We start from the raw sequence: 6997 nt of genomic DNA on the forward strand, positions 1-6997 counted from the left end.
CCTCTTGGTCTATGTACAGGTTCCTCATGAGCACAATTAAGTGTTCTGGAATTCCCATTCTTCACAATGTTATCCATAATTTGTTATGATCCACACAGTCTAATACCTTTGCATTAAATAAAGCACAGGTAAACATCTTTCTGGTATTCTCTGCTTTCAGCCAAAATCCATCTGACATCAAGCAATGATATCCCTCATTCCACATCCTCTTCTGAATTCAGCTTGAATTTCTGGCAGTTCCCTGCTGATGTGCTGCTGCAACCATTTTTTTAATTATCTTTAGCAAAATTTTACTTGCCTGTGATGTTAATGATATTGTTCAATATTTTCCACCTTCTTTTGGATCACCTTTCTTTGGAGTGGGCATGTATATGGATCTCTTCCAGTTGGTTGGCCAGGTAGCATCTTCCAAATTTTTTGGCATAGACAAGTGAGTGCCTCCTCCACTACATCCGTGTGTTGAAACATCTCAGTTGATATTCTGTCAATTCCTGGAGACTTGTTTTTTGCCAATGCCTTCAGTGCAGCTTGGGTTCTTCCTTCAGTACCAAGGTTCTTGATCATATTCTACCTCCTAAAATGGTTGAACGTTGACCGGTTCTTTTTGGTACAGTGACTCTGTGTATTCCTCCCATCTTTTTTTGATGCTTCCTGTGTTGTTCAGTGTTTTCCCCCATAGAATCCTTCAATATTGCAACCTGAGCCTTGAATTTTTCTTCAATTCTTTCAGCTTGAGAAATGCCGAGCATGTTCTTCCCTTCTGGTTTTCTAACTCTAGATCTTTGCACGTCATTATAATACTTTACTTTGCCTTCTCAAGCTGCTCTTTGAAATCTTCTGTTAAGCTCTTTTACTTAATCATTTCTTCCATTTGCTTTAGCTGCTCTGTGTTCAAGAGCAAGTTTCAGAGTCTCTTCCTACATCCATTTTGATCTTTTCTTTCTTTCCTGTCTTCTAAATGACCTTTTGCTTTCTTCCTGTATGATGTCTTTGATGTCATCCCACAACTCATCTGGTTTTCGGTCATTAGTGTTCAATGCGTCAAATCTAGTCTTAAAATTATCTCTAAATTCAGGTGGGATATACTCAAGATCGTACTTTGGCTCTCGTGGACTTGTTCTAATTTTCTTCAGTTTCGACTTGAACTTGCATATGAGCAATTGATGGTCTTCTCCACCGTCAGCCCCTGGCCTTGTTCTGACTGATGCTAGTGAGCTCCCCCATCATCACTTTCCACAGATGTAGTCGACTTGATTCCTATGTATTCTATCCAGCAAGGTCCAAGTGCATAGTCACCGTTAATGTTGCTGAAAAAAAGGTATTTGCAATGAAGAAGTTATTGGTCTTGCAAAATTCTATCACGGGATCTCTGGGGTTGTTCCCGTCACCGAGGCCATGTTTTCCATCTACTGATCCTTCTTTGTTTCCAGCTTTCGCTTTCTAATCACCAGTAATGATCAGTGCATTTGTTTGATCGATTTCAGACTGCAGAAGTTGGTAAAAGTCTTTAATTTCTTCATCTTTGGCCTTAGTTGTTGGTGCATAAATATGAATATTAGTCATATTAACTAGTCTTCCTTGTAGGCATATGGATATTATCCTGTCACTGACAGCGTTGTACTTCAGGATAGATCTTGAAATGTTCTTTATGACAATGAACGCTATACCATTCCTCTTCAATTTGTCATTCCAGGCATAATAGACCATATGATTGTCTGATGCAAAATGGCCAATACCAGTCCATTTCAACTCACTGATGCCTAGGATGTCGATCTTTATGCATTCGATTTCACTTTTGATGACTTCCAATTTTCCTAGATTCATACTTTGTACATTCCACTTTCCAATTATTAATAGATGTTTGCAGCTGTTTCTTCTCATTTTGAATTGTGCCATATCAGCCAACGAAGGTCCTGAAAGCTTGACTCCATCCACATCATTAGGGTCAACTCTACTTTGAGGCGGCAGCTCTTCCCCAGTCATCTTTTGAGGGGCTCATCTTCCGATACTCTCTCAGGCAGTGTTCCACTGCTATTCGTAAAGTTTTCATTGGCCAGATTTTTTAGAAGTAGATCACAGGTCCTTCTTCCTAGCCTGTCTTAGTCTGGAAGCTCTGCTGAAATCTGTCCATCATGGGTGACCCTACTGGTATTTGAAATACCAGTAGCATAGCTTCTAGCATCACAGCAACATGCAAGCCCCCACAGTACAACAGACTGACAAATGAGTGGTGAGGATCACATTAGAAGGTTCAAAAACTAAATAAGCATAGAGTTTTAGCCTTGTAGGTATATTGATACATGTAAGTTCGGCTTCACAAAAAATGTTTTTGTTGTTATAACTAACTACAGGGATATTTTTATAGGCAGTTATTTTGGTGTCACCTCCTCTGACAGTGTCACCAGCTATGTTCTGCACACCCCTGGTGACGCTGCTGTCCCTGCCATGCCCTGAAGCCCTGCATGGAGCTGGCACATCCTATTGTGTCCGTGCCCCCCACCCCGGGGCCTGAGAGCCAGCCCAGTGCCCATGACAGAGGGCGGCTCAGTCACTGGGTAGGAGGGGGGTCCTGTGAGCCCACTTGGCCCCCAGCCTCGGGCTCTGCACGCACCCCCAGAGGTCAGTGAGGTGAAGCCTGGAGCCCTTCCACCCTCTACCTGTCAATTCTTCTCCTAAAGAGGGGCGCCCAGCCAGTGCAGAGGCCAAGACATGTCCCCTCCTGTGGGATTTGCACGCCGGCCCCTGCTCAGACCTCCAACCCCTTCTCATGGCTCTCAGATAAAATCCAGGCTTCTCACTGGCCTGTGAGGCCCTGTGGTCAGGCCCCACCTTCCCTGTGACCACCCCCACGCTGCCCCAGGCTCCAGCCCCCCTGCCCCTCTCGACTCAGACACACCTCAGGACCTTTGCGCATGCTGCCCCCATTGCCCAAGTGCCTTCACTCTGGCCCCAGAGACTAGTCTCAGGTCAGATGTCACCACCCAGTGGGGCCTCACCTCCTCACACACTCCAGACCACTGTGCTGTGAGTACCATTGTCTTAGTCATCTGTTTGCTTCTTGTTCATCATCTGCCTCCCCACTGTGACGTAGGAGCAGGACCTCGTCTGTCTGATCCAGCCCTAGAACATTCTGCACGTGGTAGCCATCAAGTCAACCTTGACTCACAGAGATCATGTGTATCAGAGTAGAACTATGTTCCACAGAGTTTTCAGTGAAAGTAGATCACCAAGCCTTTCTTCAAAGGCACCTCTGGGTGGACTCAAACCATCAACCTTTCAGTTAGCAGCTGAGTGCTTTGACCATCTATACCAGCCAGGGACTCTCAGGGAGTCCCTGGTACATAGTAGGTGCTTAATAAATGCTGTGGAACAACTTCACTCCCTGTTTCTGGAGATGAACCAGGCAGGGTGCAGCTTCCAAGTCCTCTCTGTTCCCCTCCTCCAAGGCAGGACCTCAGGGACCCCCATCAGTGCCTGCCCTGCGCCCTCCACTGCCTGGGTGGAGGTCCTGTGCTCGCTGGGAGGTGGGGAGACCCCTCGGGAGAGCCATCAGAGCAGTCATGGGGGGAGGCATATGGCCACGCAGGGCCTGGCCGCCAGCTACGACGTGCGTCAGATAATACCCATGATGAATTATTCACTTAACCAAAAGTGTACATCCACCACAGCCGCTGGTAAGAGCTGGAGGCCTGCCCCCACATTAAGAAGCTGCTCTGGGGACAGCATTACGCTTACTTCCTGAGTGTAATGGGGCACATATGTACAGAGTTATTATTACCCTTGCCAGGTCACGACCAGCAGCTTGTTCTCAGTTCAAACGCCTGGGAGGGGGCTGTGGCCTGAGTGAGGAGGGACAGCACCCCACTGTCCTTGTGGGAAGAGCGTGTCCACAGTCCTTAGAACCTGCAGGCCACATGGGCAGCTGCTTGGTAAACCTGGGGTCTGAGAGGAAAGCTGAGGGTGGGGGACGACGGAAGTCCTCCAGCACCCAGGCCACCAGAGCCAGGTGCCTCTGCGGCTTTGGGGGCAGAGAAGGATGGGGACACGCAGACTCTCCTGAAGCCCCTTACAATAGTCCAACCTGTCAAAAGCCATTGTTCCATGAATCCATCTGCTCAAACGGCCACCCTCCCCCACACGGGACATGGTGCTGGTCACTGCGGAGGCAGCTGACACAAGACCCCGCCCTCTGAGGGCGCTCCTCCTGGTGGGAGATAGGACATGGGCAAACACGGACGCAGAGTCCATGTACGCTAGATGTGGGCGGAGTGTACTTTCTAGATGTACACAATGAAATCTCCCATCCCATCTACTTTTCTTACTACGGACATTGGCTCTCCTCTCTTGGACAGTGCAGGTCCGAGTCCCCTCCTCTGACGCTGGGTGGGCCTCTGACTGTGGTGGAAATGATGGCATGTACTGTCCAAGGCTCTGCCATAAAAGGTTGTAGAGCTTCTACCTTCTTCTCTTGGGAAACTCTCACTCAGACCCAGCCACCATGTTGTGAGGAAGCCCAAGCCACGTGAAGAGGCCACATGTATATGTTCCAGCCACAGCCCTGCTAAGATCCCAGCTGACAGCCAGCCTACCTGCCATGTTGTGAGGAAGCCTAAGCCACGTGGAGAGGCCACATGTATACATTCTGGCCACAGGTGTGTGTTCCAGCCACAGCCCTGCTAAGATTCCAGCAGACAGCCAGCCCAGCCACCATGTTGTAAGGAAGCTCAAGTCACATGGAGAGGCCACAGGTGTGTGTCCCGGTCACAGGAAGACTTCCAGCTGCCAGATGACTGGAGGAAGCATATGAGGTCCCTAGCATGAACCTCCAAGATAAGCCAGTCAACCCCAACACTGAGAGAGAAGTGATGCTGTTTGGGTGACAAGCTCGGCAGCAGTGGGCAGTGAAGCAGAAGGTGCTAAGTGCTGGGGGGGATGGAGGAGGGGTGGGAAGTGCTGGGGGGTGTCAGTGAGAAGGTGATGTGTGAGCAAAGCTTAAATGGGAGAGAGTGAGCTGTGTGGTCATCTGAAGAGGAGAGACCTAAACCAAGGGTCTGTGGCACACAGCCCTGCAGACAGATGGGCTCATTCCCCTGAGGACCTATAGCGGGCCCCGTGGCTGAAGCAGAGGGGGTGCGGCGGAGTGCTGAAAATGAAGTCAGAGAGTCCTGACCTGGGTGCAGTCCACCTGGGGAGGTGGCCCCTCATCCTCCCCACTGGGTCCTGACCCCTCACCCTCCTGCTGCTCACACACACCCCCATCGCCCTGAAGCCCGTCAGGGTCAGTGTCCCTACAGCAGCACCTGGCCTGTCCTAGGCAGCCCCATGCAGTGGCACCGTTTGGTGGCCGTGTCAACCACGTGGGTATCCTTGTGCCCACCTACTCCCTCCACCCCCGCCCCCAGCACCATGAGCTTGATTACGGGCTTCCCCCTTCCTTCAGCTCTCATTGACCTTGAATTCACCTCAGAACATCCTGATGTTTGACTGGTGGTGGTGGTTGGCAATATTTCCTTCCCCCTGCCCAGGCCCTGGACCTCAGCTAGGAGGAGGCAAACTCTGAGCGAGCCAATCTCGGCCGAACCGCCCATCAGTCATGGAGCAGGTGCATGGGGACAACACATCCTGCAGGGGCTAGGGCCAACCAACCCCTCCCAGAGAGAGACAGAGACAGGGAGACATGGGGTGGGGGCAGCCAACCCCTCCCAGAGAGAGAGAGAGACAGGGAGATAGGGAGACGGGGGGGCAGCCAACCCCTCCCAGAGAGAGAGAGAGACAGGGAGACACGGCAGACGGTGTGGGGACGGAGAGGGAGAGACAGAGACAGATAGAGCGGGAGGAGGAAGGCGAGAGACAGAGATAGATGGAGAGAAGGAGAGAGACAGAGATAGATGGAGAGGAGACAGACAGACATAGATGGAGAGAAGGAGAGAGACAGAGATAGATGGAGAGAAGAGAGACAGAGGGAGGAGAAAGAGATTAAAGGGCCCCCGCTGGCTCTCCCTGGCCCTGGTAGCCCCCTGAGTGCCCACTTCCTCACCGGGGGGGTGAGTGGGAGGGAAGGGTGGAGGGAACCAGCCCCCCAGGACGCCTGCTCTGTGCCACACAACAGGAGCCCAACCCCACCTTCAGGGACATGAGATGTAACGGGAAGCGGGCCCAGCGGGGTATGGGAAGTCCCGTGTGCTTCAATTCCATTGTCTCAACATTGTCTAGACTTGAAGTGATGGCCACAATGTTAATCGTGCAAATTAAACTTAAGTCTATGTGCGTCTGTGCCTGTTATGTTGTGAAAGGCACACAAAGATACTGAGATGTCCTTCCAGAGTCCTGGAATCCTGACCCCGTTCAGCAAAGAAGCCACACGAGCCACCTACACATCAGTGAGTTCTGGCTTCTGCCTCCTCGTCGTAAAGCAGAATATCAGCAGCGTCAGTGCCACACCACACTCGTTCACTGGTTGTGGCCGTAAGTTGGCTATGGGTATGAGTTCAGCAAAAAGCGGTGAAAGCATCACCCCAAACAGGAACTCAGCACCCCTTCAGCAATCATTCCTACTCCCCCACAACTGCCCCCTGCCCCTGTGACCACCAGTAAATGCTGGTCTCTGTGCATTTGTCGCCAGATATTTCACAGGGGGCAGTGGTGGATCAGTGCGAGAGTTCTCTTCTTCCCTACAGGAGACCTGAGTTTGATTCCCAGCCAATCACCTTGTCACGGATTGAATTGTGCCCCCCAAAATATCTGTCAACTTAGCTAGGCCACAATTCCCAGTATTGTATGATAGTCTACCATTTTGTTGTAACCTGATGTGATTTCCCTATGTGTTGTAAACTCTATCACTATGATGTAATACAGTGGATTAGCGGCAGTTATACTGATGAGGTCTACAAGATTACATAGTGTCTTAATCCAATCTCTTTTGAGATATAAAAGAGAGAAGCAAGCAGAGAGACATGGGGACCTCATACCACCAAGAAAGCAGTGCTGGGAGCAGAGC

Source organism: Trichechus manatus, unplaced genomic scaffold (genome assembly GCF_000243295.1).
Source record: "Trichechus manatus latirostris isolate Lorelei unplaced genomic scaffold, TriManLat1.0 scaffold00131, whole genome shotgun sequence".
Lineage (NCBI taxonomy): Eukaryota > Metazoa > Chordata > Mammalia > Sirenia > Trichechidae > Trichechus > Trichechus manatus.